Source organism: Triticum urartu, chromosome 3A (assembly GCF_056163025.1).
Source record: "Triticum urartu cultivar PI428250 chromosome 3A, HENAU_Tu73, whole genome shotgun sequence".
NCBI classification, from domain to species: Eukaryota; Viridiplantae; Streptophyta; class Magnoliopsida; order Poales; family Poaceae; genus Triticum; species Triticum urartu.
The window spans coordinates 541326621-541334530 of NC_141875.1; positions in this window are offsets into that span (position 1 = coordinate 541326621).

Sequence of the window (7910 nt, forward strand, 5' to 3'; positions counted from 1 at the left end):
CAACTGAGAAGCCTGCACCTAAAGAGCCAGTTGTTGCTCAGGGAAAGAAAAGAAAGGAAAGGGTCAAGAAGACCGTAGCCAGAGTGCTAGGAAAGGCTTCCATCATGGAAGAGGAAGAGTAAGAAGAGGTAGTTGCACCAGCACCCAAGGCACCCAAGCTGATGGGTGATGCCATAAGATCAGGGGCTACTGCATCTAAGCCCAAAGCTGCCTCCAAGCCAAAACCAAAGAGGAATACAAGGAGCATTCCTGCAGCTGAGAAGAACAAGGCCCTAGTGCCTGAGACTGTTGCTGAAGAAGAGGATGAAGAGCAAGTTCTGAGAAAGCTCAAGCCCAAGATCCCAGACCACAACGATGCGCATCCTGTGGCTAAGGACATGAAGCTCAGGAGAGATTCAGGGCTGAGGAAGTGGAGAGAAGCAGACCCGTATGCTTCAAGGAGGAGGACTGCTGTTGACTACAGGTTCCACACTAAGGAACAACAGGACTTCTATGAGACAGTGCTGCTTGATAAGAAGCCAATAGTCTGTGATATGAGATGGGTTGACTGGCAGTACATCAAGGACAATGAGGAGCACTATCCTGGAGTGCAAGACAGCTTCATAGCTTGTGGAGTAGCTGACTTTGTTGGGCAGAAGCTCACAAAATGGAATGAGGAGCTTATAATGCAGTTCTACTCCACAACACATTTTTATTCAGATGGGAGGATCACATGGATGTCTGAGGGTACAAGGTACCAATCCACAGTTGCTGAGTGGGCACAGATCATTAATGCCCTAGAGGAGCATGATGATGACTTGGACATATATGCCAAGAAGAAGATGGACCATAACTCTATGTCCAATATGTACAAGGAAATTCCCAATGAAGCTCTTGACACCTTCAAATTTGGGTCTGTGCATTACCTTCTGTCAGGGCTGCCAACTATCAATTGGATCTTGAGGCACACCTTATTGCCCAAGTCTGGAGATCACAAGATGATCAGAGGCCATGCTATCAACTTGCTACATGTATTTGATGTGCCTCAGAAGTTCAAGGTGATGAGCCTCATAGTGGAAACTATCAAAAGGACTGCAGCAGATCAGAAGAGGAGTTGCGGATATGCCCCTCAGATCCAGGAGCTCATTAACTCCAAGATGGGCACGGACATATATTTATTGGACAAGGAACACCTGCCCATCCGTCCAGATTTTGAGGACAATCAAGTTGTCATGACTGAGAACGAGCCATCATCTGCCCAAGCATACGCAAAGAAGGAGAAGGCAAGGAAGGAGAAAGCTGCCAAGATGCCAACTCAAGAGGAGGCATCTGAGTATTTCTTGAAGACCAAACAAGAGCAGCTTGGTTACCTGATTGCATCCACCCTGCGGATTGAGCAAGGACTAGCCACCCTAACTCAAAACCAGGCAAGCCTAGAGAGAATCATGGAACAAAAGTTCTATGACTTGGATGTCAAGGTAACGGAGATTCAGACTGCAGTGGAGCAGCTCCAAGATGATATGCAGGAGAGGAGAGGCAGGACTACCAGTCATGCCTTTGCCAGAGTGCCACGAGGTCCGAGGTCGTCTGCCGTGCCAGTTGCTGACACAAGAGCCACCACCTCAGCACCAGCTACAGCCTCAGTTCCACCAGCTCCAGCATCTACTTCAGCTCCAACTCCAGCGTCTACTTCAGCGTCTACAGAAGCCTTCGTCCTTGGAGTGATCCGGACTCCACCACCACCACCAGAAGATCAAGCCTGAGCGTCGATCTAGTACTATGCATTTTCTAGGAACTTTTTGGTAACTTTTTGCCAAAGGGGGAGAAAAATGTATAGATCATAGGCTTCGAGAGAGAGAGTGTTGCTTTTCTCTCTTGCTTTATTTGGTGGTTTTTCAAAAAACTTGTTTGCTTTTGAGTGCTTGAGATACTACGTCATTATTTGTGAGACATTGATGATCATGTGTTTGATCATAAGCTACACTTAATGCTTGCTTAATGCTATTATCTTATCTATCTTATGTGATCTTTCACTATTCTTGGTGATGAGTGCATGTATTTCATTCTTATCATTTTAAGCGCTCCACCAAGATGTATGTGACATGGAAGAGTAACCCATGACTCTAACTCCTTGTGCATTTGCAGTCCAAAGCAAATTTTAAATATGCACAAATTTAAGGGGGAGCTCTTACTTATCACATACTTCTCAAAGCGACGACATATTTCATGCTTATTATCATTTGTCGAAGCTTTGATCTATATGTTGTCATCAATTACCAAAAAGGGGGAGATTGAAAGTGCAACTATCCCTAGGTGGTTTTGGTAATTCATAACAACATATAGCTCATTGAGCTAATGCTATTCCGAGATGATTATTTCAGGAAAGCTCAATGATTGGCATGGCATGGATGTGAAAGTGGAACCCTCAAAATGCTAAGGAAAAAGGATTGGCTCAAGCTCAAAAGCTCAAGACTCTTCATTTTATATTTTAGTGATCCAAGATCACATTGAGTCTTTAGGAAAAGCCAATACTATCAAGGAGGGATGAGGTGTTGCATAATGAGCCTCTTGCTTCATGTGCTTAGTGATATGCTCCAAAAACCCTCAACTACTTTCTCATATCCACATATGACCTAAACCCTAAGCCAAACTCGGTCCTACCGATTCTTCCTATCCGGCGCCACCGAGTTTCACTTGTCATTAGCCACTGCCAAACCCTAGCAATTCAGTTCTACCGATAGGGATCTCGGTCTCACCGAGATGGGATTGCAAACTCTCTGTTTCCCTTTCGTGACTTTTCGGTCTCACCGAAGGAGCGAATCGGTCCCACCGAGATTGCAATGTAAATTCAGTGTTTCCCCTTTGTAACTTTTCGGTCTCACCGAAAGAGCAAATCGGTCCCACCGAGTTTGCCTGACCAACTCTCTGGTTAGCTAATTACCAAATTCGGTCTCACCGAGTTTGTGTAATCGGTCTCACTGAGATTACGTTATGCCCAAACCCTAACCATATCGGTCCTACCGAGTTGCATGTCAGTCCCACCGAAAATCTCTAACGGTCACTAGGTTTACATTTTCGGTCCGACCGAGTTTGTTGATTCGGTCCCACCGAGATTGGAAAACTTGTAACGGTTGGATTTTGTGTGGAGGCTATATATACCCCTCCACCTCCTCTTCATTCGAAGAGAGAGCCATCAGAACACATACACAATTCCTACTCATATGTTCTGAGAGATAACCACCTACTCATGTGTTGAGACCAAGATATTCCATTCCTACCATATGAATCTTGATCTCTAGCCTTCCCAAGTTGCTTTCCACTCAAATCTTCTTTCCACCAAATCCAAATCCTATGAGAGAGAGTTGAGTGTTGGGGAGACTATCATTTGAAGCACAAGAGCAAGGAGTTCATTACCTACACACCATTTGTTACTTCTTGGAGAGTGGTGTCTCCTAGATTGGCTAGGTGTCACTTGGGAGCCTCTGACAAGATTGTGGAGTTGAACCAAGGAGTTTGTAAGGGCAAGGAGATCGCCTACTTCGTGAAGATCTACCGCTAGTGAGGCAAGTCCTGTGTGGGCGATGGCCATGGTGGGATAGACAAGGTTGCTTCTTCGTGGACCCTTTGTGGGTGGTTGCTTCTTCGTCGACCCTTCGTGGGTGGAGCCCTGTGTGGACTCTCGCAACCATTACCCTTTGTGGGTGGAGCCCTGTGTGGACTCGCGCAACCGTTACCCTTTGTGGGTTGAAGTCTCCATCAACGTGGATGTAGGATAGCACCACCTATCCGAACCACGGGAAAAACATCCGTGTCTTCAATTGCGTTTGAATTCTCCAAACCCTTCCCTTTACATTCTTGCAAGTTGCATGCTTTACTTTCCACTGCTAATATACTCTTTGCATGCTTGCTTGAACTGTGTGATGATTGCTTGACTTGTCCTAAAATAGCTAAAATCTGCCAAGAACTAAAATTGGGGAAAGGTTAAGTTTTTATTTGGTCAAGTAGTCTAATCACCCCCCTCTAGACATACTTTTGATCCTACAGGGCTTCTTGCTTTTCCCGCTCAAGGCGCTCCTTGGCCGCTTTGTCTTTGGCCTCGGACAACGCCTTCTTCAGGGTCGCCACCTCAGTCGTGGCCCCTGGCAAATTCATGATGATCCTATTACTTTACACCTGAACTTCTTTTTAAATATATAGACAAGGTATTGCTTACCTTTGCTCTCCTTGAGCTGCCTCTTGGTAAGGCCGAGCTCGTTCTCAGACCGCTCCAGGTCTTGCTTCAGTGCAGAGACCTCTGCAGTACGTGCGGCAGCGGCTAGCAGTGAAGCCTGCACATACACATAGATATATTCTAATTAGACTCTTGAGTCATCATTTGATCCTCTATTCGGCCTTTCTTCGTGAACGCCGAACAGAGCATCAGGGGCTACTGTCTATGTGGTAATATTTTCTTATATTTTGATTGCTTACCTCAACGCCTATTAGGAGGCTGGCGCAAGCTTCGGTCAATCCGTTTTTGGCGGACTAAACTTTCTCGATCACCGCACTCATGATAGTGCGGTGCTCTTCGTCGATGGAAGTGCCGTGAAGCGCTTCCAGCAAGTTGTCCGGTGCCTCTGGATGGATAGAGGACACCGGCACGGGCGGCTTGCCCCCCTTAACGGGGGATCATCTGCCGGAGTCCAGAACGACCGAAGGTTCCGAGGCAGTATTCGGCTGGGGGCCGAACTTGGAGCCCGTGGGAGTCTTGCTCCCTTTGCGCCTAGGGTCTGGAAGGTCGCCTCGAGGTGCCCCCAAGACTACCTCCCCTCGGCTTGGCGCCTTTCGAGACAACACCTCGACGTTGTCCGTAGGGAAAGGGGTGGAGGCGGTCGGAAGTGAATCACTATTCATATCCGACGAGTCCAATGAACCGTCCGACGAATCTATGTCAAGATGAGCTCGGGACGGACTGCATAATCATATGCGGCGTAATGAGAAACAGTGCAGTAAAACATACCATGAATTACTATGGTGTCCGGATACTTACGACTTTGCCAGGGGCTTATCCCTCGATAACCATTCGTCGCTGCTGTAGGCGGCCATCGTGGAGCAGTCCAGAAGGAGGGTCCTTCCCTTCTTGGACCCTTCGGCCTCCCCGGTTGGGTCGACCTTCCTTTTCTTGTCTCCCCCAGCTAGGGGGGGGGGACTTTCCTCCTCCTCCTCCTCCTCCTTGTTTTCGTGGGAGGAGTGCATGTCGGAGTCATCGGACGATGAGTCCGATACAACCTTGTGCCGGAGACCCTTTCGGCCCCCTGTGGCCTTCTTCTTGGTCTTTTTCCCCGGCACCTCGTAAGGTGTCGGAGCCAGAATCTCCATTAGGAGAGCATCTACAGGATCTTCAGGCAGGGGGGCTGGGCAATCGAGCTGCTCCGCTGTCTTTATCCAGTCCTGTTAATGACATGGAAGCTTAGATCCCACGCATGATTTAACTGGGGCAAATAAATACCCTGTGAGATATAAAAACTTAGCGGATTGGCATGGCGCTTTGCGCTGAGTCCATGGTCCTCGGTGAGGGAAGGAGGTACCTTGGCGCCCTTGAACAGCACCCTCCAGATGTCCTTGTGCGTCGTGTCGTAGAGCTCGCAGTGTCTGGTGCTTGGCCGGGTCGAACTCCCACAAATTGAATGCCCGTCGTTGACACGGGATAATCCGGTGGAAGAGCATGACCCGGACCACGTTGACGAGCTTGATTTTCTTGCTCATCATGTTCCTGATGCAGGTCTGGAGTCCGATCAGCTCTACCGAAGAACCCTAGGACATGCCCTTCTCTTTCTAGGAAGTGAGCCGCGTGGGGATTCCGGATCGAAATTTGGGGGCCGCCACCCAGTTGGTGTCGCGCGGCTCGGTGATGTAGAACCACCCCGATTGCCACCCCTTTATGGTCTCCACATAGGAGCCTTCGAGCCAGGTGACGTTAGGCATTTTGCCCACCAGGGCGCCTCCGCACTCTGCTTGCTGGCCAACCACCACCTTCGGTTTGACATTGAAGGTCTTTAGCCACGGGCCGAAATGGGGCCTAATGCGGAGGAAGGCCTCGCGCACGACGATAAACACCGAGATTTTGAGGATGAAATTGGGGGCCAGATCATGAAAATCCAGCCCGTAGTAGAACATGAGCCCGCGGACAAACGGGTGGAGAGGAAATCCCAGTCCGCGGATGAAGTGGGTAGGAAAAACTACCCTCTCATGGGGTTCGGGCGCAGGGATGATCTTCCCTGCATCTGGAAGCCGGTGCACAATATCCGCGGCCAGATATCCGGCTTCCCGTAACTTTGTGATGTTCTCCTCCGTGACAGAGGAGACCATCCACTTGCCTCCAGCTCCGAACATGCTTGGAGTGATTTGAGAAGAAAGACACAAACTTGGGCGCTGGAGCTCGAGTGTGCGAGAATGGGTAAGCAAGGAGGAAGAAGGCGTGGGTGAAAAGAGTGAATCCTAATCCCTTTATTAGGGCGGAAGAGGCGATGCGCCTCCCCACTTGCCTGGTAAAATCGCTTATTCCCCAAGCGCCGTAATTGATGGCGCGGTTAGGTTACCCACGTCCGTATTGATGAGAATCCCGTAATAAGGGGGACACGATCTCTGCTTTGACAAGATGTGTCAAGAAAACCGCCTCGCGATATGTGTGGTGCTGGTTGAAAAAAATGGTTCGAATAATGACCGGGCCATGACGTGATGTCATGTTGTCAAAACGTGTCAGCAGATTAGATTTGTGGAAATATTATTCTCTCTACGGTGGTATGTGGAACTTGTTTTGCAGAGCCGAACACTATCCTTGTGTTCAAAATCTTACATGGAGTATTCGGAGGAGGAACCCGCCTTGCAATGCCGAAGACAAAACTGCGCGCCGGACTCATCGTCATTGAAGCCTGGTTCAGGGGCTACTGAGGGAGTCCTGGATTAGGGGGTCTCCGGATAGTCGGACTATATCCTTTAGCCGGACTGTTGGACTATGAAGATACAAGATTGAAGACTTCGTCCCATGTCCGGATGGGACTTCCCTTGGCGTGGAAGGCAAGCTTGGCAATACGGATATGTAGATCTCCTCCCTTGTAACCGACTCTGTGTAACCCTAGCCCCCTCCGGTGTCTATATAAACCGGAGGGTTTAGTCCATAGGACAACAGACAATCATACCATAGGCTAGCTTCTAGGGTTTAGCCTCTACGATCTCGTGGTAGATCAACTCTTGTAATACTCATATCATCAAGAACAATCAAGCAGGACGTAGGGTATTACCTCCATCAAGAGGGCCCGAACCTGGGTAAACATCGTGTCCCCTGCCTCCTGTTACCATCTGCCTTAGACGCACAGTTCGGGACCCCCTACCCGAGATCTGCCGGTTTTGACACCGACACAAAGTAAAAGTGTTTTTCCTGCAATGGAGAGATCAGGCACGGAGAGAATTCGGATTATGGTATACATGTCAGTGCGACAGTAATACCATTTACCTTGTATCATGATTTTAGTATTTGATTTGCTTGTTCAGTATGTGGATCGCCCTAGGGTTACAGAACTCCTCCTCATGGGATTATATTCCATACTATGGTCCTGCTTTGCTATTGTCACAATGTGGTCATCTCCACAATTAAGGTCATTAAACTAGAACCATGCACTAAGTTCAATGGGTCACCATTATCTCATATTGTCTTCGGCCCTCATAGATATCTCCACCTGTCACGCCAGAGCTCGCAGATTTCCTAAACAATATGTGCTACCTATCACTACTGCAGGATGCTACTAACGCGACACTACGATCAGAGACCCTTCGACGAAACTGTGTGCGATGCAATAATCGCGAACGGTGGTGTAAAAAACCAGGCGCAAAACGTTTGTGATGATGGATGCATCAAACACGGTTCAGATTTTAGTTGCGTGTGCGATTCAGGG